The following is a 23,454-nucleotide window of genomic DNA, read 5'->3' as shown; positions in this document are numbered from 1 at the left end:
TGAACAAAAACAGAAAAGATCACACCACTGATGCAACTTTTAATAAAACGTCAGGCAAAATTACAACTGTAATTAACGATAAAATGATAATGATCCTCAGAAGTGGTGCTAAAAAAAAGCATATACAAGATAGACATGTTAAGTAAAAATCTATATTCATCATATTTTACCCCATATGCTACGAATATAACGTCTAAACGACAAAGAATGTGTCGTGGATGACCTCTGCCGGTGGTGTTGACCGTACCTCTGAAAAGAAAGAAAGAAAGAAAGAAAGAAAGGTTGCACTTCATAAAATGTCCCGTACTCTGATTGGTTGGGAGGACGCACGAGACTATACCATCCACGTCCTTGTTCATGTTCTGTGGCAACGCAGACAGTATGGATGCTTTCAAAATTCAAACAAATTGGCCTTTAGAGATCCACCTCGTACACAGGTGGTCTCCTGCCTCTTCCTGCCCCTTCAGCACCTCCTCGTACACCCACATCATCATACTGGTGGTATTCTGTCTCTTCAGCACCTCCTCGTACACCCACATCATCATACAGGAGTTGTGTCTCCTCACTGGGTGCAGCTTCAGCACCTCCTCGTACACCCACATCATCATACTGGTGGTATTCTGTCTCTTCAGCACCTCCTCGTACACCCACATCATCATACTGGTGGTATTCTGTCTCTTCAGCACCTCCTCGTACACCCACATCATCATACAGGAGTTGTGTCTCCTCACTGGGTGCAGCTTCAGCACCTCCTCGTACACCCACATCATCATACAGGTATTGTGTCTCCTCACTGGGTGCAGCTTCAGCACCTCCTCGTACACCCACATCATACAGGTATTGTGTCTCCTCACTGGGTGCAGCTTCAGCACCTCCTCGTACACCCACATCATCATACAGGTGGTATTCTGGCTCCTCACTGGGTGCAGCTTCAGCACCTCCTCGTACACCCACATCATCATACTGATGGTAATCTGTCTCCTCACAGGGTGCAGCTTCAGCACCTCCTTGTACACCCACATCATCATACTGGTGGTAATCTGTCTCCTCAATGGGTGCAGCTTCAGCACCTCCTCGTACACCCACATCATCATACTGGTGGTAATCTGTCTCCTCACTGGGTGCAGCTTCAGCACCTCCTCGTACACCCACATCATCATACTGGTGGTATTCTGTCTCCTCACTGGGTGCAGCTTCAGCACCTCCTCGTACACCCACATCATCATACTGGTGGTGTGTCTCCTCACTGGGTGCAGCTTCAGCATCTCCTCGTACACCCACATCATCATACAGGTATTGTGTCTCTTCACTGGGTGCAGCTTCAGCACCTCCTTGTTGATCTGGCTCTTCATACTGGTGGTAATCTGGCTCCTCACTCAGTCCGGCTTCAACATCGGAACGAGCAAATTCGTTATAATAAACGATCTCAACGCTCTCCCGTCTTACATTATAATAAACAACGCCAATGTCCTGCGCTCCCGCACGACGCCTTCTGATGACCTGGAGAAACACAGCAGTGCCCGGCTTTAATTAACCGGCTCTCTTAAATGAAAAATGTCTGACTAAACTGCTGCATCTACATTGCAGTCTTATGTTGAATAAAGAAGTATAATTACCTTCCAGAGACGATAGAGGACAGCAATTATCAGGATCAAGAGCAGCACCATGACTGTACATTTGAGAACGTTAGATGTCAGATGAGAAGCTGTGAGGGAAATATGTTAAATATGTTAGAACATCAAGCATCATGCAAAAGAACAGCTTAAAGATTGCTTGATTGAGTTTTAAATTGTGATTTGAAAAGACCACATTTCATGTTACCTGTGACAGTGATAGAGAGGACCTCGCTCTTAGAGGAGAAGTTGTGAGAGAAAACGTGGATGTGATAAACACAGATGTAACTTCCCTGGTGGGTGTGGTTTGCTGCAGGAAACAGGAATGTGGCAGAGTGATTGACAGCTGTCTGGGTATGGTTCTGAGTTTCGCTGCATCCAGAGATGTTGTGTGTTGCATTCAGTGGTGTTGTGTGTTGTGTTGTATCCAGAGATGTTGTGTGTTGTGTTGTATCCAGAGATGCTGTGTGTTGTGTTGTATCCAGAGATGTTGTGTGTTGTGTTGTATCCAGAGATGCTGTGTGTTGTGTTGTAAATAGTGGTGTTGTGTGTCGTGTTGTATCCAGAGATGCTGTGTGTTGTGTTGTATCCAGTGACGTTGTGTGTTGTGTTGTATTCAGAGATGTCTGTTGTGTTGAATACAGTGGTGTTGTCTGTTGTGTTCTATCCAGTGGTGTTGTGTGTTGTGTTGTATCCAGTGGTGTTGTGTGTTGTGTTGTATCCAGTGGCGTTGTGTGCTGTGTTGTATCCAGCGATGTTGTGTTGGATGCAGTGACGTTGTGTGTTGTGTTGGATACAGAATGGTTGTCAGCTGGATGGGTGTAGTTGTGTGTGGTGTTGGATCCAGTGAAGGTGATGTGGAAGAAGCCTCCTGGGTACTGTGGCAGGATGGAGCATCTGGTGCTGAAGCTGGAACCCTCCATCACCTGCAGCCCCTGCTGATGGCTTTCAGAAATGGAGTGTACTAAGGTACGCACTGATGTTGTGTGTTGTGTTGTATCCAGTGATGTGTGTTGTGTGTATCCAGTGTTGTGTGTTGTGTTGTATCCAGTGGTGTTGTGTGTTGTGTTGTATCCAGTGATGTGTGTTGTGTTGTATCCAGTGGTGTTGTGTGTTGTGTTGTATCCAGAGATGTTGTGTGTTGTGTTGTATCCAGTGATGTTGTGTGTTGTGTTGTATCCAGTGATGGTGTGTTGGATGCAATGATGTTATGTGTTGTGTTGGATGCAGTGCTGTGTGTTGTGTTGGATGCAATGATGTTATGTGTTGTGTTGGATGCAGTGCTGTGTGTTGTGTTGGATGCAATGATGTTATGTGTTGTGTTGGATGCAGTGCTGTGTGTTGTGTTGGATGCAGAGTGATTGACAGCTGGCTGGATGGAGCAGCTGGTGTTGAAGCTGGAAGCCTCCATCAGCTGCAGCTCCTGCTGCTGGCTTTCAGAAATGGAGCGTACAAAGGTGATGATTGGCTTAAACAGCAGATCTGGAACAAGACAGAGGTGATTGGCTGAAATTGGTAATACTGTAGATAGTAGATAGTATATTGTAGTTAGTAGATAGTATATTGTACTGACAGATAGATGAGATAATGTAAATGTGTCATTGTTGAAGTCATTGTTTTACCTGAACAGATAATCTCCAGTCTGGCAGTTGAATTGCCAGACCTCTTTGTTCCACACTCCCTCAGTGAAGACTCAGAACCAACACATGAAGCTGAAATCCACCATACAGGTTCATGTGTAGAAGCAGAAGTCCTTTCTCTTGATACAGCAGAGCCACACTCCAGCTGTCGACACGCTACAGATGATGACTTCAGGTTCCAGTCAGACCGACCATCCACTGGTCTCCACTCTCCCTGGTGTTTCATCTCCAGTATCCCAATACACTTACTGGTTCCCCTCACCAACCTGACATCGCGTGACTCTGTAACAGAGACCAGAGAGTAAACAGTAAAGATTCATATTAATTTATTCATGAAATAATAATCCAAAGTTCCAAACCAAAAGTTTAGCTTGTCTTTTACCTGAGCAGGTGAGTCCAACAGACTTGTAAGGTGAGCTTGTGTTTCTAGTTGAGTCTGAAGTTCCACAGTCCAGGAGAACAGACTCGTGGCCTTTACACTGGAACTCTTTGGTCCACATTGAAACATTGGCTTCTCCATAGAGCGCCCCCTGGAGGACTGAAGGAGCCTCACACCCAAGCTCCCTACAGACCACCTCTGCATCCTGCTGGTCAAAGTCACCTTCACACACTGAGACCCAAGACTCATTAGACTTCACCTCCACTCTGCCTGAACACACACTAGGACCATTCAACAACCTCACAGACTCTGGAGAGAGAGAGAGAGAGAGAGAGAGAGAGAGAATACAATTATGTTAGTGATCTACAAGAGAATGTATGAATGCATTGTGGATGCAAATTGAATCTAATCACATCAGAGGAAAGTCAACATTGTTTTACTGAAAACCTAAACAGATAACAGTGTTGTACCCATTCTAAAATAAAGTAATTAATATGGAAATATCAATAAATCAAAACACAAATAACTAATCATCATCATCATCATCACGAGATCTTCCCCAGTAGCTCATGACACTAAAGGCATTTTCTAGTCACTACACACATAGGCATGCACACACGCATAAACACACATGCACACACAAGCACATGCACACAACTTACGCATGCACGCACGCACGCACGCATGCACGCATATACACGCACGCATATACACGCACGCACACAGATTAAATTAAAGACTGTAAGGACTGCTGTCATTGTGTTACCTGAACAGTTCACAGTGGGTTTGCCTGTAATCAAACCTTTCCGTGTGACATGATTCTCCATTATGTCGCTCAGTGAAGACTCAGACCCAACACAGTAAGGTGTAATCCTCCATACAGGTTGTTGTGTGAAACCAGAAGTCCTTTCTGTTGACACGGCAGAGCCGCAGTCCAACTGTCTGCACACTACAGAGGAGGACTTCAGGTTCCAGTGAAACCCACCGTCCACTGATCTCCACTCTCCCTGGTGTTTAATTTCCAGTATACCAGAACAGGTACTGGTTCCTCCCACCAACCTGACATCTTCAACCACTGTAAAGAGACAAGTGAGTAAACATTTAAACAGTATTACTTTATAATAAACATGAAAGATCACACTTGTGTGAAGTGAGGGGCGCTCTTATCATCATACATCATCACATTCCGGCCAATCACAATTGGCGTCCTCACTTTTCTGTCCTCACTTTTAGCCTCAATTATGTGGCACACACAGACACAGAACTATACTAGCCTATACTACAACGTACTTTCCTATAGCTAGCGCCCCTCAAAAATGATTGCAGGGTGTAGCTTGTCTTTACCTGAGCAGGTGAGTCCAATGGTCTTGTCAGGCAAACAGGTGTTTCTGGTTGAGTTTGAGGCTCTACAGTCCAGGAGAGCAGACTCAGTGCCTTCACACTGGAACTCTTTGGCCCATATGGGACTTCTCCATAGAGCGCCCCCTTGAGGGCCAAAAAAGCTCCGCAACCAAGCTCCCCACAGACCACCTCTGCATCCTGCTGGTCAAAGTCACCTTCACACACTGAGGCCCACGACTCTTTAGACTTCACCTCCACTCTGCCTGAACACAAACTAGGACCATTCACCAACCTCACAGACTCTGGAGAGAGAGGGGGGGGGCAGTATTTAGAAGAAAGTTGTATTATATCTTGAGCGCGGAATTATTATACTTTCAATAATTGTGGGCTCACGACTAGAGCCCACAATTATTATTATTATTATTATTTAAATATAAATAAATCGTGTGAAGTGAGGGGCGCTTCACATCCTTAAACAAACATTGAACTCTAACAAACAGTCTATTTGGCTGCCACATGACATCATGAGTGGTGCTGTTTTATTTTTGTGTTTATGTCAACTCATTGCCTGCATAGAACGAGTTAGACAAGATTTTAAGTTTAGTTTCATATTGCATTCAACTTAGTCTCTGTGCTGTACGTGACTCTAAACACATCCCTTGTCAGGTATTAATTAATTATTCCCTAACTGGCAGCATTTTTCAGTGAAACCCTTCTTTTGAAGGTTCTGGAACTAACGTATACAAGTACAAGCAGTGAAATGTTTCCTTTTAGGCACTACACAGTTCCCTCAGTCCTCTACACTTGTTTCTGCATTTGTGTGATTCTTTAACTTGTTGACTACAGTTCATGCTAGCTCCGTTTGGAACCTCTATATCTATATGCTACACTTTAGCTCCGAGATGAGGTTCCGTCAAAAGCTATCCCTGCGCTGGTTGAAATGGAGTCTAGCTGTGTAGAGCCCGTCGACAAGTAGTGGATTAAACCCCTTCCGCAGTATTTATTTCAAAAAGTAAAGGTATCAGAACCAAGATACAGTTGATAAACTTAACATAGGCACCTAACATTTTAACTGAGGCATCAACCAACCAAAGCGGTTGTTTGTCAACCCCTGTCGGCGCATGCCGACAGGGGTTGACTGGACTACATTTTTATTTAAGCCTGATTTAAGCGGTTGTTTGATGCCTCAGTTAAAATGTTAGGTGCCTATGTTAAGTTTAGCAACTGTAAATTGGTTCTGATACCTTTACTTTTTTAAATAAATCCTGCGAAAGGGGTTTATTCCACTACTGGGCTCAACCCATTTCTACCAGCGCAGGGATAGCTTTTGTTGGAACCTCATCTCGGAGCTAAAGCGTAGCAGCGTAGATATAGAGGTTCCAAGCGGAGCTAAGTTCATGCTTGCTTTGCGTATTCCGATCACACATGTAAATTGCTCTGTATGATGTAACTGTTGATGATAACACAACTTTTACATTGTTGATGCATATACTGTTTATTCCTTTTACCTGAACAGTTGAGCTTCAGTGTAATAGTGGAATTATACGACTTTACTGGTCCACACTCCATCAGTGAAGACTCAGAGCCAACACAGGAAGATGGAATAACCCATCCTGGTTGACGTGTAGAACTAGAAGCAAATTCTGTTGAAAGAGCAGATCCACAATCCAACTGTCTACACACTACAGATGATGACATCCTGTTCCAGTCAAACCAAGCCAACACTGGTCTCCACTCTCCCTGGTGTTTCATCTCCAGTATACCAGTACAGTTACTGGTTCCTCCCACCAACCTGACATCTTCGGACTCTGTACAGAGAGCAATAAGCAGTAAAAACGGATTACATTCATTACAATACCTTGGATAATACAATATAAAAATCATTTTCAATTTTGTTCACCTGTTGAGTTGTGAGTTGGTTTTAGTTGGAGAGCTGAAGAGAAAAATAATGAATAAATTAGTTTCACTCTAATGTTACTCTGGAAATGAAGTCTGTCTGTCTAATGCATTCATACTGTGTTATCAACCATCCTGTGAATAGGACACACACGGACGGAGTGCAAAACATACTCTCTCCCCATGCCTTCGGCCTGGTGGAGACAATAAAGAGAGTGTTACAGCAGGTGGTACAGACCCTCAGGTTGTCTAGAGGGGTGGTAGATGTGGATGCCCCATGGATAGTTCAGCTTGCTGATGATTGTGGTCTTGCTGATACCATGAGTATCCTGACTCACAACTACAGACACACAGAACCCCAAATAAAAAGAGTCAGGCTGTTATAAAATGCATGAATAAAGTACTACAAATACTGCTTTAACATACATTAGAGTATAACAAAGTGAACAATGTTTTATGTGTGTGTGTGTGTGTGTATGTGTGAGTGCATGCGTGCGTGCGTGCGTGCGTGCGTGTGTGCGTGAGTGAGTGAGTGAGTGAGCATGGGTCGGTATGCATGTGTTCTGTGTGTGTTTGCACGTGCGCGCGTGTGTGTGTACGTGTGTGTGTGTGAGTGTGTGTGTGTGTGTGTGTGTGTGTGTGTGCGTGCGTGCGTGCGTGCGTGCGTGCGTATACATGTGTTCTGCACCTGTCTGTCTGTTGGTTCCATCCAGGTTGGCAAACTCAATGTATTCCCTATCGTTGGTCCAGTAGATGTGATCATTGATGTAGTCTAACGTCAGGCCGTAGGGCTTGGAGATCTTATCCTTCACGATGACTGTCCTGGTGGTGCCGTCCATCCCCATCCTCCCTATGTGGGGGTTGTTGTCACTTATGTCTGACCAGTACAAGTATCTGTCAGGGAGACACTGTGTCAGGGTCAGGTGTGTGTGTGTGTGTGTGTGTGTGTGTGTGTGTTTAAATGTATCTGTATTTATTTAACATATATTTTTTGAAAGTATACTATTAAATATGTCAGTATATGTCTGCATATTTATTGTCATAATCTGTCCTGTGCAATTTTTTATTACGAAGCCTTAAAGGCAATCTGAAATTAAATTTGATTCATATGTTTTAATGTTCAAAAACACAATTAAATATTGAATAGCAATTATTTGTGTGACAATAAATTAATCAACAAGTGTAAACGTGACAGCCCTATTCACAGGATGGTTGATAAATTCAGTGTGTGGTTCATGATGTCACCACAGTGTTCTTACCCGTAGCGTACATCCACAGCTATGGAGTATGGCAGGTCCAGGTCAGTGTTGAGCAGGACTGTTGGGTACGACCCGTTTAGTTTGGACACACCTATGGTGTCATGCACCCAGTCAGTCCAGTATAGGTTTCCTCCTATCCAATCAACAGCCAGAGCCAGTGGTGTGATGGCCGACGTGTCGTGAATGACCTGTCAATGAACCATACATGCACTCTGAATATACTCACCATGCCTTCATTCTTACATTATGGTAGTTAGAGTTTGGGCTGCATGGGGTACGTGTGTGTGTGTGCGTGCGTGCGTGCGTGCGTGCGTGCGTGCGTGCGTGCGTGCGTGCGTGCGTGCGTGCGTGCGTGCTGAACTCAGTGGTTCTCAATATCAAGAGTAATATATTACATATTATATTAAACCCCGACCTCCTGCAAAAAAAAAAAACAACAACAAAACAATCTGTTTAGCCAGCTCCTTTCAAATCAAACTGAGTCAAACTGAATAATATAAAACAAAAATAGTCTCTCATCTTTTTCTGCTGCATATTCCACATTGTGTACAGTAGATATCTGTATAAAATACACAGCAGTTAAATCTCTCTTGACCTTTTAAACTAAATGTTTTCAAAAGGCAGCCAACAAAACTGTTTACTCTGAGAAATATGTAATGTGCTATTTTTTACATATTACATGTTATTGGTTAAGTAATACCTTACAGTACTCGTTACTGGGTTAAATAATAATATTACAGTAATATACAACAAGTAACTCGTTACTGCCCAACTGGCTATTAAAAGTACTCTGAGTACTAGTATAAATACAACAAGTATCCTTCATTCATCCTCATAGTTGTCGTTGTCACACTGACCTGGACGTCACTGCCGTTGATGTTCATGACACTGATCATGGTGCGAAAGGAGGAGGTCTGTTGTGTCACCTCTATCCAGTAGATCTGCTGCTGCTGATAGTCATAGTCCAGAGACACTGCACGCTTCAAGTCCTGTCACACCACAGCAGTTGTGGAATACATTCCAGCATGTCAAAAGCAGTGTGTGTAGAATATTGTATAGGATTACATAGGATGTGTTGTTAATTATGTCCAATGGTTTTCACCTGTTTTGGTGAAAACCTATGAGCTTTGAGCTGGAGCCGTTCAAGCTGATCCTCATCAGGTTGTCATCGTTGGCTAAGATGAGGAAGGGCTCCACCTCTGGATAAAGTGAGACATTACACTTGAGTTGGTTTACTTTTAGAAATACACAAACCCTAAAGCAAGTTAGTTAGTTAGTTTAATTTATTGTCCACGTGTGGAAATTTGTCTTCGGTCTCAACAGTAAAAAACAAACAGCGACAACAACAGCAACAACACTTACACAATTATTTTTCATGGCAAAAAATGCAGGACAACAGTGGCAAATACATTAAAAACAACAAATCTAGCGATACATGGTATCATTTAGTGCCTTAATGGCATTAGGGATGAAGGAATTTTAAAAAATGCTACGGTTAGCTTTTGGTAGCGTCTACCAGAGGGAAGTAGTTCGAACTCCCTGCAGAGTGGATGAAAGGGGTCGTTTGCTATCTTGACAGCTTTTCCCCCCAAAGTACTTCCTTGTAGATACAACTTAGTTTTTTCTGTCTCTTCCCAATTATTTTTGAGGCTAGGTTCACTATTCGCTGCAGCTTGCTTCTTCCTTTTATATTAAGATTGCCATACCACATTGTCATGTTAAAAGTCAAGATTCCCTCTGTCAGGTTCTTATAGACTGTGTCCATGATATGCTTGCTCACTTTAAAAGGAGTTGAGCAAGTTGGTCACAAGTTTTAAAAATCTGGTCAGTATTTTCACTGAAATTGAGTTTATCTCTGCTTCCCCTAGGGGGAAGCAGAGATAAATTATGTCATAAGTGACACAGGTATTTAAGGCCTTTTTGAACAGGCAGGCAGGAGATTGCCAATCTGTGGGTCCTCACAACACCTTACCGGTTACTGTGTTGTGAGAGGTTTGTTTGAATGCCAACTTGACAATTGGTAAGCCTGTTTGGTGTTTTATTGTTTTTACAATGTGTTTTACTTTTGCTGTTGTAAAAGAAAAAGGAACAGTGGTTGAACAGGACTGAGGACCACGCCCCTTTGAAGACGAGCCCTGCCTTCTGGAAGTTTTCCTGCGGCCACTGTAGTCATGTCTCAGGTAGAGGAACTGGCACAGTTGAGGGCCGAGCTACAAGTGGAAAATCAGAGACTTAAACCACCCAGTAGAGGTAATGTGGCGGGCAGTGATGGTAATAGAAAACAAAGGGAAGTGGTCTACCTTCCTTGCGAGCGACAGTGCCCCAACTTTTCTGGTGGACCTGGTTCTTTGTCTTTTGAGGACTGGTTGGAGGAGGTAGACAGAGGTACAAGGGGATGCCAAATGTCTGATATGGACAAAGCTTTATTTATGTATGATCATTTGGAAGGGGAGGCTCGATTAGAGATAAAATACAGGTTAAGTAAAGTGTGGGAAGATCCCACTGTAATTAAGAACGTGTTGACAGAATTGTATTTGTGTCCCCATTCCTATATCAAGCTACTACAGCAATTATTTGACCGCAGACAGAACGAGAACGAGTCCTTGCAAGCATTTTCATTGGGACTGCTATCAATAATGGATAAAATACAAAAGTGTAACCCTACTGTTATGTCTAACCCTGACAATGTGCTAAGGGACCAGTTTTGTGAAGGTGTGCAAAACCATTTACTTCGCAGAGAGCTTAAGAGACTGGTGCGCCAGGATCCTCAGATGACACTCTTTGGACTGCGGAGGGAGGCCATGCACTGGGTTGAGGAGGGGCAGCCTCAAACGAACGGGTACAACTGCTCAACACCCCAGTGTCATGAAATGCAGGTCGGAACAGTTAGCGAGGTGGTTGTCTTTAAGCCATCAGAGATTTCAGAACTCAAGGATGCTGTAATGAAACAACAGAGACAGTTGGACATGATTGTCAAATCCCTAGAGATGCAAAGTGGGTTTGTGTGTGAGGCACGGCGGCACGAGCAGCCCATTTGTTTGCAGTGTAACCAATTGGGACCTATTGCTTATCGTGACATGAATGACCAAGGTAGCCAGGCTACCCTAGAGTCTGATGCTATGCCAACAGTTATGAGTCAAGACTTGGAGCACCAGCTCTTGTTGACCCAGGTTGAGACGTTGTCCCTGCAGGTGGAGTGGCTAGAGAAAAGCAGAAACGACCTGAAGACGAGAGGGGACCGTCTGGAGCATGAGGTGTCAGAGTTGCGCCACCACAATGAGGGGCTCACCAGTCTGGCCCAGACCCTCAAAGAGGAGAAAGATGTCCACAGGCACTTGTCAGCACAGGGGAGTCAGCTGGAGGTGCTAATAGAGGCGTACAAGCAGAAGGTGGAAGACGTGGGAGAGCTACGCAGGCAAGTAGATATCCTGGAAGAGAACAACACAGTCAACATTCAGCGCACATATGCATTGGAGGAGGAGCTACGCAGAGCAAACGTGGTGCACAGCCAGCTGGATGTCTGCAAGAGACAGGTGCACGATCTCCAAACCAAGCATGCTACAGAGGCCCGGAAAGCTAAGAAGTGGCAGTCGAAGTATGAGGACCTCCACAAGCAGCATCACGCTCTGTTTAAGGAGAAACAACGTTTGATCTCTGAGAGAGAGACACTCCTGGTGACCAATGACGATCTGAGGTCTGGACAAGGCCTACAGCAGGTTTCCGAACTGCAAGCCCAATTGAAGCAGCTTCAGGAGGCTCTGCAGGAGCAGGACAGCAAGACAGATGATGCCATCTCATTCTTGGTGAAGAAAACTTTAGAGGGGCATTTGGAGAAGCGGCACAAGGTTCACTCCATCTTCCAGAAGAAGAGAGAGGTCTTCAATGATCTTGGAGTTCAAGCAGACAGCCCCCGAATCCTTATTATCTCCCCTGGTCAGTGGAGCCCAGGGTGGCACCAGTTACAAAGTAAGGGTAAAGCAGCCTTGAAATCCATTAGGTATGACTAAATTGGCTTAACCGTTGTGTTTTGTAGTGAATCGTCGGGATGACGATTCACTTGTGGGGGGGGGGGTGGAATGTAGCCCCTAGGGGGAAGCAGAGATAAATTATGTCATAAGTGACACAGGTATTTAAGGCCTTTTTGAACAGGCAGGCAGGAGATTGCCAATCTGTGGGTCCTCACAACACCTTACCGGTTACTGTGTTGTGAGAGGTTTGTTTGAATGCCAACTTGTGTGTCTGTTTGGTGTTTTATTGTTTTTACAATGTGTTTTACTTTTGCTGTTATACAAGGAAAATGGAAAATGTTTGTTATATCATCAGGTGTACCGTTCATGTGTTTGAGAGATGCAATTAAGGGGTGTTGTCTCTTCGGTGAATTGTGCATGTAAACTGGATATGGAATGTGAGTATAATTCTATGTACATCATGGAAATGTGAAGGAAAAGAGCTTTATACATTTCTGCATGTGATGTGAATTCTGTGTAACATTCCACATGTTTATGTACTGACATTCAGTGTACAGATGCAGTTGAGAAAGTGTGGCAGTTGTGAACCAAGTCACTGCATGCAACCTTACAGAGTCACATGGTAATGTAGTTTGTTTCATCTTTACTTTTATTAATACTGTGTTTGGATATTTGTTATGAGTTAACTGTGTTTTGCATTCGTTTGTAGGATCATGTGGAGTGAGCGGCCTAGGGTTGACCGCTGTTCCTTTTTCTTGATAGTGTTTGTTTAGTTTGAGTATATAGCACAAATCAGCTGGCCGGCTACCGCAAGAGCATGTTTTGGGCTCCTGGATTTAGACCTCTAGGGAGTGCGGAGCTGGTGAGCTGGTTTGACCACAGTTATATTTCTTTGTTTGTTTGTCAAACCATCTTCCCCATCGTAGCTAAATGAGTATCCCAGCTGTGCTTGGACTCCCTTTGTGTCGGGCTGCCATAGAGGTGAGGGGCCTTGTACACTATTTGGACTGCTGTGTGAAAAATGGGCATTTGGCCTTTCTGTGTGTAGTGCTCTATAGTTGCAGTGTTGGCCTCGAGGTCAAGTGTAAGGTGCTGTGTGATTTCACCAATTTGATTCCCCTCTCTTAAGCCTGCAGCCGACAAAGCGGAGCACAAGCAAGTGGGTTCTTTTGGGCAGCATTTGGGAATATGATACATGTTGTATGTCATTGCTCACTTCCGATTTTAAATGAATTTGGAATAAAACCGTGTTTTATTGAAATTCCTTATTTGTACTAAAAGCTAATAAAGATTGTATATTTTTCTATGATACCTTGGAGTCCTGCATGTTGATTATTATGGCGGGGTAACATATGTGCCTAAGTATTTAAAATGGTCTACTACCTCCACTATCTGTCAATATATGTGCCTAAGTATTTAAAATGGTCTACTGCCTCCACTATCTGTCAATATATGTGCCTAAGTATTTAAATGGTCTACTACCTCCACTATCTGTCAATATATGTGCCTAAGTATTTAAAATGGTCTACTACCTCCACTATCTGTCAATATATGTGCCTAAGTATTTAAAATGGTCTACTACTGTACCTCCACTATCTGTCAATATATGTGCCTAAGTATTTAAAATGGTCTACTACCTCCACTATCTGTCAATATATGTGCCTAAGTATTTAAAATGGTCTACTACCTCCACTATCTGTCAATATATGTGCCTAAGTATTTAAAATGGTCTACTACTGTACCTCCACTATCTGTCAATATATGTGCCTACGTATTTAAATGGTCTACTACCTCCACTATCTGTCAATATATGTGCTTAAGTATTTAAAATGGTCTACTATCTCCACTATCTGTCAATATATGTGCTTAAGTATTTAAAATGGTCTACTACCTCCACTATCTGTCAATATATGTGCCTACGTATTTAAATGGTCTACCTCCACTATCTGTCAATATATGTGCTTAAGTATTTAAAATTGTCTACTACCTCCACTATCTGTCAATATATGTGCTTAAGTATTTAAAATGGTCTACTACCTCCACTATCTGTCAATATATGTGCCTAAGTATTTAAAATGGTCTACTGCCTCCACTATCTGTCCACTAATAGTAATGGACTGCACATGCAGGTTCCTTTTCATGAATGACAATGACATTTTGTTTTTGTCACATTGATCCCTAAGGAGCGTTTAACGCACCAGTTCTGAAGAGATGACAAGACAGACAGCAGCTCATAGTCATAGCTCATAGCTTTTTCAAAAATAGCAGCTCAAAGCTCATAGCACGGCACAGAGTGTGCGCTATGAGCTTGTAGATCTGCTATTTTTCAATATCTAAAGTATAACATAATGCCTAAAACACCAAAAGGGATTCCCGTCCTGAATGGGTTAAAGTACCAAAAGTAGAAATTACTCATTGTGCAGAATGTCTCATTTCAAGTTTTCAAATGTACACAAAATATTATGAAAATAGCAGATCTACAAGCTCACAATGTGTCGCATCGCTACGCATTGTGAGCTTGAAGATCAACTATTTTCAAACGGCCAAAATGTATATATAAAATGTATGTTGTCGGTCTGTCAGTCTGTCGGTCGGTCAGTCGGTCTGTCGTTAGTTTGGTCAGTCGGTCGGTCGGCCGGGCCGGTTTTTCTGTCGTTCGTTTGGTCAGTCAGTCGGTCGGTCGTTTGGTCGGTCAGTCGGTCGGTAAGACTTACCTGTTGTGTTGTCTGCTGGTTTAGTCTGGAGAGCTGGGGAGAAACATAAAACACTAAATGAACTTCAGTGTAACAGCTGCTTCAGTGTAGTCCTTTCTCCTTATTGGACATTCAGAGGATGGGAATGAGGGTTACACACCGGCATTCAAAAGCCCGAAATTCTGACTCATCGCCATCCCGATTCGACGATGGTGCGTTCACACGATGGTGCGTTCACACGGGCAGATGAAACGATGCAAAGACGCGTTGTGAGTTGATTTGGAGCAGCTGAGCTACATGTACTGTATGTTGCTGGATCCATTGACAATGAATGGATATGCATGGTTTAATCTGCCCTGTGTGAACGCAGCATATCCCTGACCGCCCGTGGAAGCCACGTAGTCTGAATGGCGGTGCGTCAGAATGCCACTCTGTCACCGGCGGGAATGAGGAACTATGGAATCTCACATTGCTGACAAGCAATAGTTTGTTGTAATTTAGTCACACACACCTTCACCACTAACAAACTACTATTATCCTTCCAACTCAACTGGCTGTGGAACACTCCTAACAATTTGCACAATAACAAGAAAATGACATTTGGGCTGCAGAGCTCCCTGTGAGAGCTAACAGTGACTACAGAGCTAACATGTATTTGATGTCATCCTAGATTGAACACTCACTGATGAAGACAATGAGAAAGAGGAAGATTCCACAAGAGGGAATCACTGGCAGACATGTCATCCTAATAAATGTATGACCTCTGACCCCAGTCCATAGCAGAGGTCACCCTGTCTGTCTCACCCAGTGGTGGAAAAAGTACTCAATGTTTTATTGAAATATAGAAATAAGTAAAAGTCCGGAATTCAAAATGTACTTGAGTAAAAGTACAAAAGTATTGGCTTCAAAATGTACTTAAAGTACCAAAAGTAAAAGTACTCATTGTGAAGAACGTCTCATTTCAACTTTTCAAAACAATCTTTTGAAAATAGCAGATCTACAAGCTCACAATGTGTCGCATTGTGACACATTGTGAACTTGTAGATCTGCTATTTTCAAAAGGAAGAAATGGTTACCGTATGTCTTGTAAGAATAATCTAAATCTACAAAGAAACTATTAGCTAGTTTAGTTTTCAAATAAATGTAGTCGAGTAAAAGTACAATATTTGCTTCAGAGTTATAAGTGCAGTACTTAACACTTACATCTTGTAATCATCTTGTTTGTTTGTTTGTGTGTGTGTGTGTGTGTGTGTGTGTGTGTGTGTGTGTGTGTGTGTGTGTGTGTGTGTGTGTGTGTGTGTGTGTGTGTGCGTGCGTGCGTGCGTGCGTGCACCATCCAATTGGATCCAACAGCCAAAGACTTTAAACAAAATCATTCAAGTCAAGTGTCAATTAGGAATCTTATAGGAAGCCTATTGGAAATATAAGTGTGTTTGCTTATAAAACAAATCATCCCCATTAAAACAAATGTAGCATTTTTTTCAAATGTAGAACAAATACAACCGTGCTCATGGTAGGCATAGATACATGTATTTATTAACCAAGTGAAATAAATATTCATCCAGTCTCCAAACTCATTACATTTTTGTACGATTTGACACAATTAAAACAATTCATCACATTTAAATAAATAAATACAAAAAATAAATAATCACAGGACAATAGATGGTTTGTCAAATTGGACTGATTGATAGTCTCTATAGGTCTTAGTCTAGCTCTATGCTATTTGGTTGTAATGACACAGATGTTTTTGTTACATTGGCCAATATAAACAGCCTTGCGTACAATATCACTGGGTTTTACAGAGATTTGTGTAGCAGTGCAGTCTTAAGATGCGATACTGATGCATCAGAAGCGAACTGTGTGGCCACTGTGTCGAAAAGCTGAATCTGAACAAAAGGATTGTCGGTGTGATCTTGTGTGATGTTAACAATCGATTTGATCACTCCAATGCGACCATTCTTTAGCTCCACTGTGTAGCTGTTGTGTTTGTGCCCTTTTCCATAATCTTCTGTTTTGTACACCTTTCCTGTCACAATAGCTCTCTCATAGATCTCAGCTGTGTCATTGTCATCTTCAGATGCATTACAAAGAGGGTACAGAACAGTGACGGTGGCAATAAGTTGTTAGAAGGCAAAATAACACTTAGAAGTGATAAATGGTCTTCAACAGCACATGCTGTTAAATTGTGCCTAAGGGAATGTGACAAGATCAGTACTATGCACTGTGCTACGGTTATATCAGACCCGGGGTAAAGAGGTGACGCAAAACATTCAAATTCAGAGATATTAGGAAAGCCATTTTGCTCACCGTCTACCTCCATCTCAATGTTATTTTGGGTGCCAGTGTCCACCTCACTTACAAACTGATCATGACCAGATGTCATTCCCCCAATGTCAATGTCTTCATCTGAGATCTGAAATTCCCTTGATGTCCCTTCAGAGGTCGCCATCTTCAATAGTCTTGGGAATCAGGATCCCCAAATCTATGGACAAATGGAAACATGTACATAATGTTTATTTAGGCCATTGAAATATATATTAATTTGTATATCCTGTGTGACCAGCTATTCTCTCAATCCCTCCTGACTTTATTCCCCAGATGATTGGCTTAAATGTGTAACTTCCCCAGTCCCCAGATGATGTGTAACTTTCTTCCCCCCCCCCCCCCTCACTCAAGAGTAAACAAACCAAGATACAATATGTCTATACAGGCTATCTGCACATTTCTTAAGTTACAATTGTGCCAAATCTGGCACATACCGGTTAATGGCCAAATAGGCATGGTCGAAAAGGAAGGCTGTCAATGCCTAGTGGGTCAGTTTTGGCACAAGGTGGGACTGGAAGCACTTTGGCGCCATTAAGTGTTTTGGAGAATAAATTACATGCATTAGAAAAACCATGAAGGGGAGACACCAGCACATGGATCAATAGTCTGCAAGTTATCACAAGTGTGTGATTCTTTGCTCAATTCTGAAGTAAGTTGTGCAAAAATAACACACACCAGCTAACTAGTTGACTCAACTAGATATTTTGTAGTAGATTACATTTGACCTCACTAATTGGCAGAGATATTTGGCAATATTTGCCAAATTTGACCCATTAGGCAACCAAGACACAGTATAACATAACACAGTATTAGACTATATGTACAAAGGGTGTGCAGAGTAATTGTAAAAACAAAAACACAAAAAAGAGAGAGAAAAGTGTGTTGAACAAATCATGGCTTGCTAAATTCAATTTAGAGAGATTTAGAGAACAACAAGATTGTTTTGGGAGAGTCTCGTCCTGAAAAGTTTAATTGGGAATCCTTGGTATGGAATAAGACCACAATGTAAACAAGTCCCAGGACTTTGTGTTATCCTTTTAGCCTAAATGTCTGACTGTACCTCATGTCGTTTACATTTCAGACCAATAAAGTATTCAATCAATCATAGTATAATACATAATCAACATACCCCTGTGTTGTACACAGCAGAGAGTCCCTTGATGTCCCTTCGGAAACGTCTTCATTGTCAGGAAACAGCCGTTTACACCGCAGACCAGTCCATAGTAGGGGTTCTTGGGAATCTGGATCCAAAAATCTATGGACAACGGAAATGTGTATACAATAGAAAATAATGTGTGCATCTGTCTTGGCTAGTATAAAGACTGTCAAACTAATCTATGGTCTTGATTCGCTCTCGCACTCGTGTTCAATAATGGCTGAGAGGTGTACAGTAGGTAGACCCGACGCAATAGCGGAGGGTCTACCTACAGTACAGTCTTTGCACAGTGTTCTGTGATTGTAGATCTGACATTTCACTAGTTTGGGTCCCGGGCAAAACACAGGCTAAAAGGTTTGGGAACCACTGTACTAGTATGAGGTTTACACCAGACAGAGACGATATTATAATCATTAAAGTATTCACATCTATAAACAAACTACAAGTGTGCCACCAACAATAAGTGCCACCATCAGAAATGGAAGCATACAGTATTTAATATGTAGAGTAAACAAAAATGTGCCATTGGTACCGAGGCCTATCGGCTGTTTTCTCTGTCATCTCAAACCCCTAAACGTTACTTCTAAATGTCTAACCCTGAACCTAATCCCAGATCTTTAGTAATAGCAATACAAAAACAGGGGGAGGTGGAATTTTGAGTGCGGATTAGCTGTCTTAAATTTGCTATAAACACAACATAAGATGTCTGTGGAATTTTAAACAAGTCATATTGTAGAGCTATTGAAATAGTTGGTATAAATATTGAGATATGTCGATATCGCACATCCCCAGAATTTGCAAGTAAAGTAAAACAAAGTAAGTGGACATGACCTTTGGGCAAGTAGAACTTGACCTGTAATTGTCTGACGGACACACGACACACACCCTGTGACCACCAACCTGGTAGGTGTGAGGCCAGGGTGTGCCCATAGTGCCGATGCCACCCTGGGACAGCTGCACCCTGCCGGGGTCTTCCTGACAAGATTGGTAGAATGCCATGAGTGTGGGCGAGATGCAGGGTCGCTGCGTCTGGTGGCAAAAGGAAGAGGAAACCAAAATCAGGAGTCATCAATATGTCCGTACACAGATATCCATGGCAAAGACTTGGTCGTGTCCATGGCAAATGTTTCATTTTACATACCATGATAATGTTTTTTATTTTGATCATATTTCCCAATTTAGTCAGGAACACTCACGTCAAAGTAGATTTAACCATTTTTTTAAACAAATGGAATACAGTCAAGAGACTTGGCGTAAAAGGGCTCCGCGTTAGACATTCCCTGAATTTTGTACACGCATGCTTGCTATAGAAAAATCAGGAACTTCAAGCAAAATCTCCATACAATACAATAGTACAATAGCAAGCCAATACATTGCTAAAAATAATCAGTGACCTGCATATTGAAAGGAAGTAGCTCATAATTTAAAGGAAACTTGGGCTGTCAAGGGTTGGAATTGCAACTCTAGATTCCATATATATATAAAGCTGTTTACGGCTAGTCAAGGACCCTCAAATGAAGATGTATTTGTCCACCTTGGTGCTCATATAGTATAATACATAATCAACATACCTCTGTGATGCTGATGGACACAGCTCTGAGTCCCTTTGATGTCTCTTCGGAAAGGTATTCAGTGTCAGGAAACTGCTGTTTACGCCACCGACTTGTCCTCGGTAGGAGTTCATGGGAACCTCATGGATCCAAAAATCTATGGACAAAGGAAAATGTGTATATAATACTTAATACACGGAATGTATTGACAGAAAGTAGCTCATAACATGTCTACAGTGGATTTTTTTTCCCAACAATGTATTTATTGATTTTCCTTTTTCCACACAAATGACAATACAAATATACAAAAAACAATGAACATTACAAGACATTTACTCATATAAAGAAAGCAAAACAACAATAACAAAAAAAAAGAAAAACAGCACTACTCCTCTTCAGCTTCATCCAAATTACTCAAATAAAACAAAACAATGACAAAAAAAAGAAACGACAACAGCACTACTCCTCTTCAGCTTCATCCATTCAATGTGACAAATTATTGTTCTTAATATATCTTATAAAACGGCCCCACACATCCTGAAACATTTCTTGTTTGTCCTTAAGAATGTATGTAATCTTTTCCAAAGGTAAACATAAAAACAATTCCCTGAACCACTGGGTAATACTTGGTTTGTCTGGCCTCTTCCAGGTCAATGCTATCACTCTCTTAGCTTGTAAAAGACAAATATAAACGAATACGAGACTGCTCGCCCCTTTACCAACTCGCCCCGGCCGTACAGCCGGCGGAACAGCCGAACAGCGCGGCCTGGTATTCCTTCTTCTTCTTTTTGTTTTACGGCAGTTGGCAACCAGGTTTTGGTGCATTACCGCCGACTAGTGATCCAGCTCTTGGATCACTCTAATGATCTTAACTATGACTCCTCTTCCTCTAAAAAATAAATAAGTAAATAAAGTACTCATCGATCGGCTCTGTTAGTCCTCCTGTCCTCCTACTGGCTATGTGTTTGGAATTGTGATTAACATAAAGGGAAGAGACAGGCATTGACGCGGACTGCTACGCATTATTTCGCTGTGAACAACATCTGCCGTTGTGGGTCCGTCAGACTCCGTCTCTACGGCGACGGTTGACGCGGTCTGGAGTTGACATGGTCTGAACTCTGAAGACAAAATGTAACACCTGTCGGGAGTAGCCGGCATGATTCCCTCCCTCAACAGAATGTCCAGGTCCTCTCCCCTGACGTCATCCACCTTCAGAAATCTTCTTGCTGCTTCCAGGATCATCTTTATTCTTTCCGATTTTCCTTTGATCTCCACTGCACAGTTTATAACCATCGCGATAAATGCTAATAAGAATTTTCTGTCCATACAGATACCCTCAGGCTCTGCTGAATTTTTCCTTTCCTGCTGTCGCTCTTCCAATCCTGTCTCCCTCCTTTCTTCACTCTCCTCCACTCTCTTCACTGCTTCGGCATAGGACATTTCCCTCTTTCCCGTTCTGATCTTGCTCACTTTAATTTCCTTTGCCTTCCTTGGACACTGACCTGCGGCTGCCCCCGTGAAATGTTCTCCCTTGCAGTGCAGGCACTTTACCGGTTCGTCAGTACAACCCTTGCAGTTTTCCTCGCTACACCTCGCACATCTTTTATTTCCCCTGCAAACTGCAGCGACGTGTCCATACTGTTGGCAACAGAAGCACCTGAGTGGTGCTCTCTCAAATAACCGAACCCTGAAACTCATGTAGTTGCAATATACTCGCTCTGGTATCATGTCCCCTTCAAAAGTCAGGCACACCGACTTGGTTTCCTCTCTTTCCCCCTCTCTGAACCGTGTGAGCCGTTTTGCATCACAAACTCCGTCAACATCAATAAATGCATCTGATTTTACAGACAGTGGGACTCCACTGATCACTCCCTTTATCCTCCTTCCAGAACCTCTCAATCGCATTGTGGTCACTGGGCATTTACGAAATGACTCAATTCTCAGAACTTTATTCACCTGACCACCGTCCATGCATTGTATGATCACAAATCCCGTTCTGCTGATCCTTACTGACTTCACTTTTCCTACCTTCTCCTCAACAAACTTTCCCACCACCTGTGGCTCACTAAAGATGCCATCAATTTGACTCACTGCTCTCATCCCGACATCAAAACACCCGTCTTGCCCATGGTCACTCTCTGAATTAGTCAGACTCCTTTTCCTTTTATTGTCAGCTCCACGCAAATCCTCATCTGTTGTCATCTCTTGTGTTTGCACCTCGCCTATTTCCTCTTCATCTTCTGAGCGATCCGACCACGGATCAGTCGATATCTTCCTCCTCTCAGCACGCCGACGCTGACTATCCCCATGTCCTTCTGAGTCCGACTGGTCATGTCTACCAACCAGTGCCCCACCGAGAGAGCTCCTCCTGGTATTCCCATAGGGTATTCCCAGAGCCATATAATAGAAGAGTTGCGTTTTTGAGGGGGCACGGAACAGCCCGGTCACGTGATCCCGGAAGCGCTCGGGCGCACAGCTGCGCTCTCATGGAGAGCCTGATTAGGGACAGCCTGGGGACAGCCTGGAGTTGAAGTACATTGTTTTGAACGAGAGCGCTGCGGATATCGGCAATTTTAGGTATGTATGCAAAATGACAACCGTTTTAAAGTATTACTCAGTGACAACTAAAGTCTATGTAATGTTTATGTTGTACTATTACTAAAAAGCGATCTAAAATAAATGTATTTAAGATCATTAAAAGCCGGGCCGGGGCTGTTGCCTTTCACTCTTCCAGTCGCTGAAGTGTAGCCTAATGGCCATTAGCCACTAGTGTTGTTGTTCACCAACAATGAACGTGGTGGCAATAAATGTTTGATTTTCTTTTACACACCATTATAATGTTCTTATTTTGATCATAACACCCACTTTAATACTGAAGAATATGTACGACATTTATTTACTATGACACTATATATGGCACATTAGGAGTCCACAAGTAGTCTAGTAGTGCTTCTCAAATGTTTTATTTGCAAAGACATGGGTCCATTTGGTTCCATTCGAACACTACACATTTGTTATGGTCAGGGCTATCTATTCATGTGTTTCTGGTAATATTTTTGTCCACTAATTTAGTCATTTTGTATGTCCGTGGCAAAAATGGAATTTTGACAAATGTCCACCACAATTAAGCCAATGTGGAATGTATGGTATGTGTTATCACAGGCAAAAACGTTGATCAAAGTAATAATTCTTCCACATTCTCTTTTTATAGGGATTGCTTGCAGGGACGAATAGTTTTCATAATCCTCATGGGGGCCCGTGCCGTGTTCAAGGTAACATTCATACTTGCATTGAAGAGGAGACCACAACTCCAGATTTAACAATGCAATCAATTTACAATTTAGGAATTTAGCAGACACCCATAGTGATTTACATTAAGCAAGAACAAAAAGCATGGCAATACATCATATACAAAGTAGTTATCAGAGAGAGAGAGAGAGAGAGATCCCTCTGACAAGGTAGCGTTCGTTGTTCAGTCTGGCATATGTTGAAATTGAAACTAAGCAGCTAACTAATTCAAACATAACCAATGTGATGCATCCCTTAAAAACATGGGTTGTAGTTATAGGGTTAAGTTTCTTCTTTGTTCGTTTTCCTTGGCCTGTCTCTCTAATTCATTTGTATGTCTTTC

The 23,454-nt window shown here is 42.5% G+C and overlaps 1 long non-coding RNA gene across 1 annotated transcript; it reads right to left on the bottom strand.

Annotated features, from left to right (window-relative positions):
* Positions 1–16,611: 16,611 nt before the first annotated feature.
* On the bottom strand, positions 16,612–19,969 carry LOC306927962. Its single transcript, XR_013790618.1, has 4 exons — positions 19,845–19,969; positions 19,174–19,302; positions 18,247–18,372; positions 16,612–17,274 (listed from the first exon to the last, which is right to left on the bottom strand). It is a non-coding gene; the product is annotated as an uncharacterized lncRNA (long non-coding RNA).
* Positions 19,970–23,454: the final 3,485 nt, after the last annotated feature.

This window comes from Electrona antarctica (assembly GCF_951216825.1).
Source record: "Electrona antarctica genome assembly, chromosome: 8".
NCBI classification, from domain to species: Eukaryota; Metazoa; Chordata; class Actinopteri; order Myctophiformes; family Myctophidae; genus Electrona; species Electrona antarctica.
The sequence above is the reverse complement of the archived record's forward strand: the minus strand, read 5'-3'. Positions and strand labels throughout refer to the sequence as shown.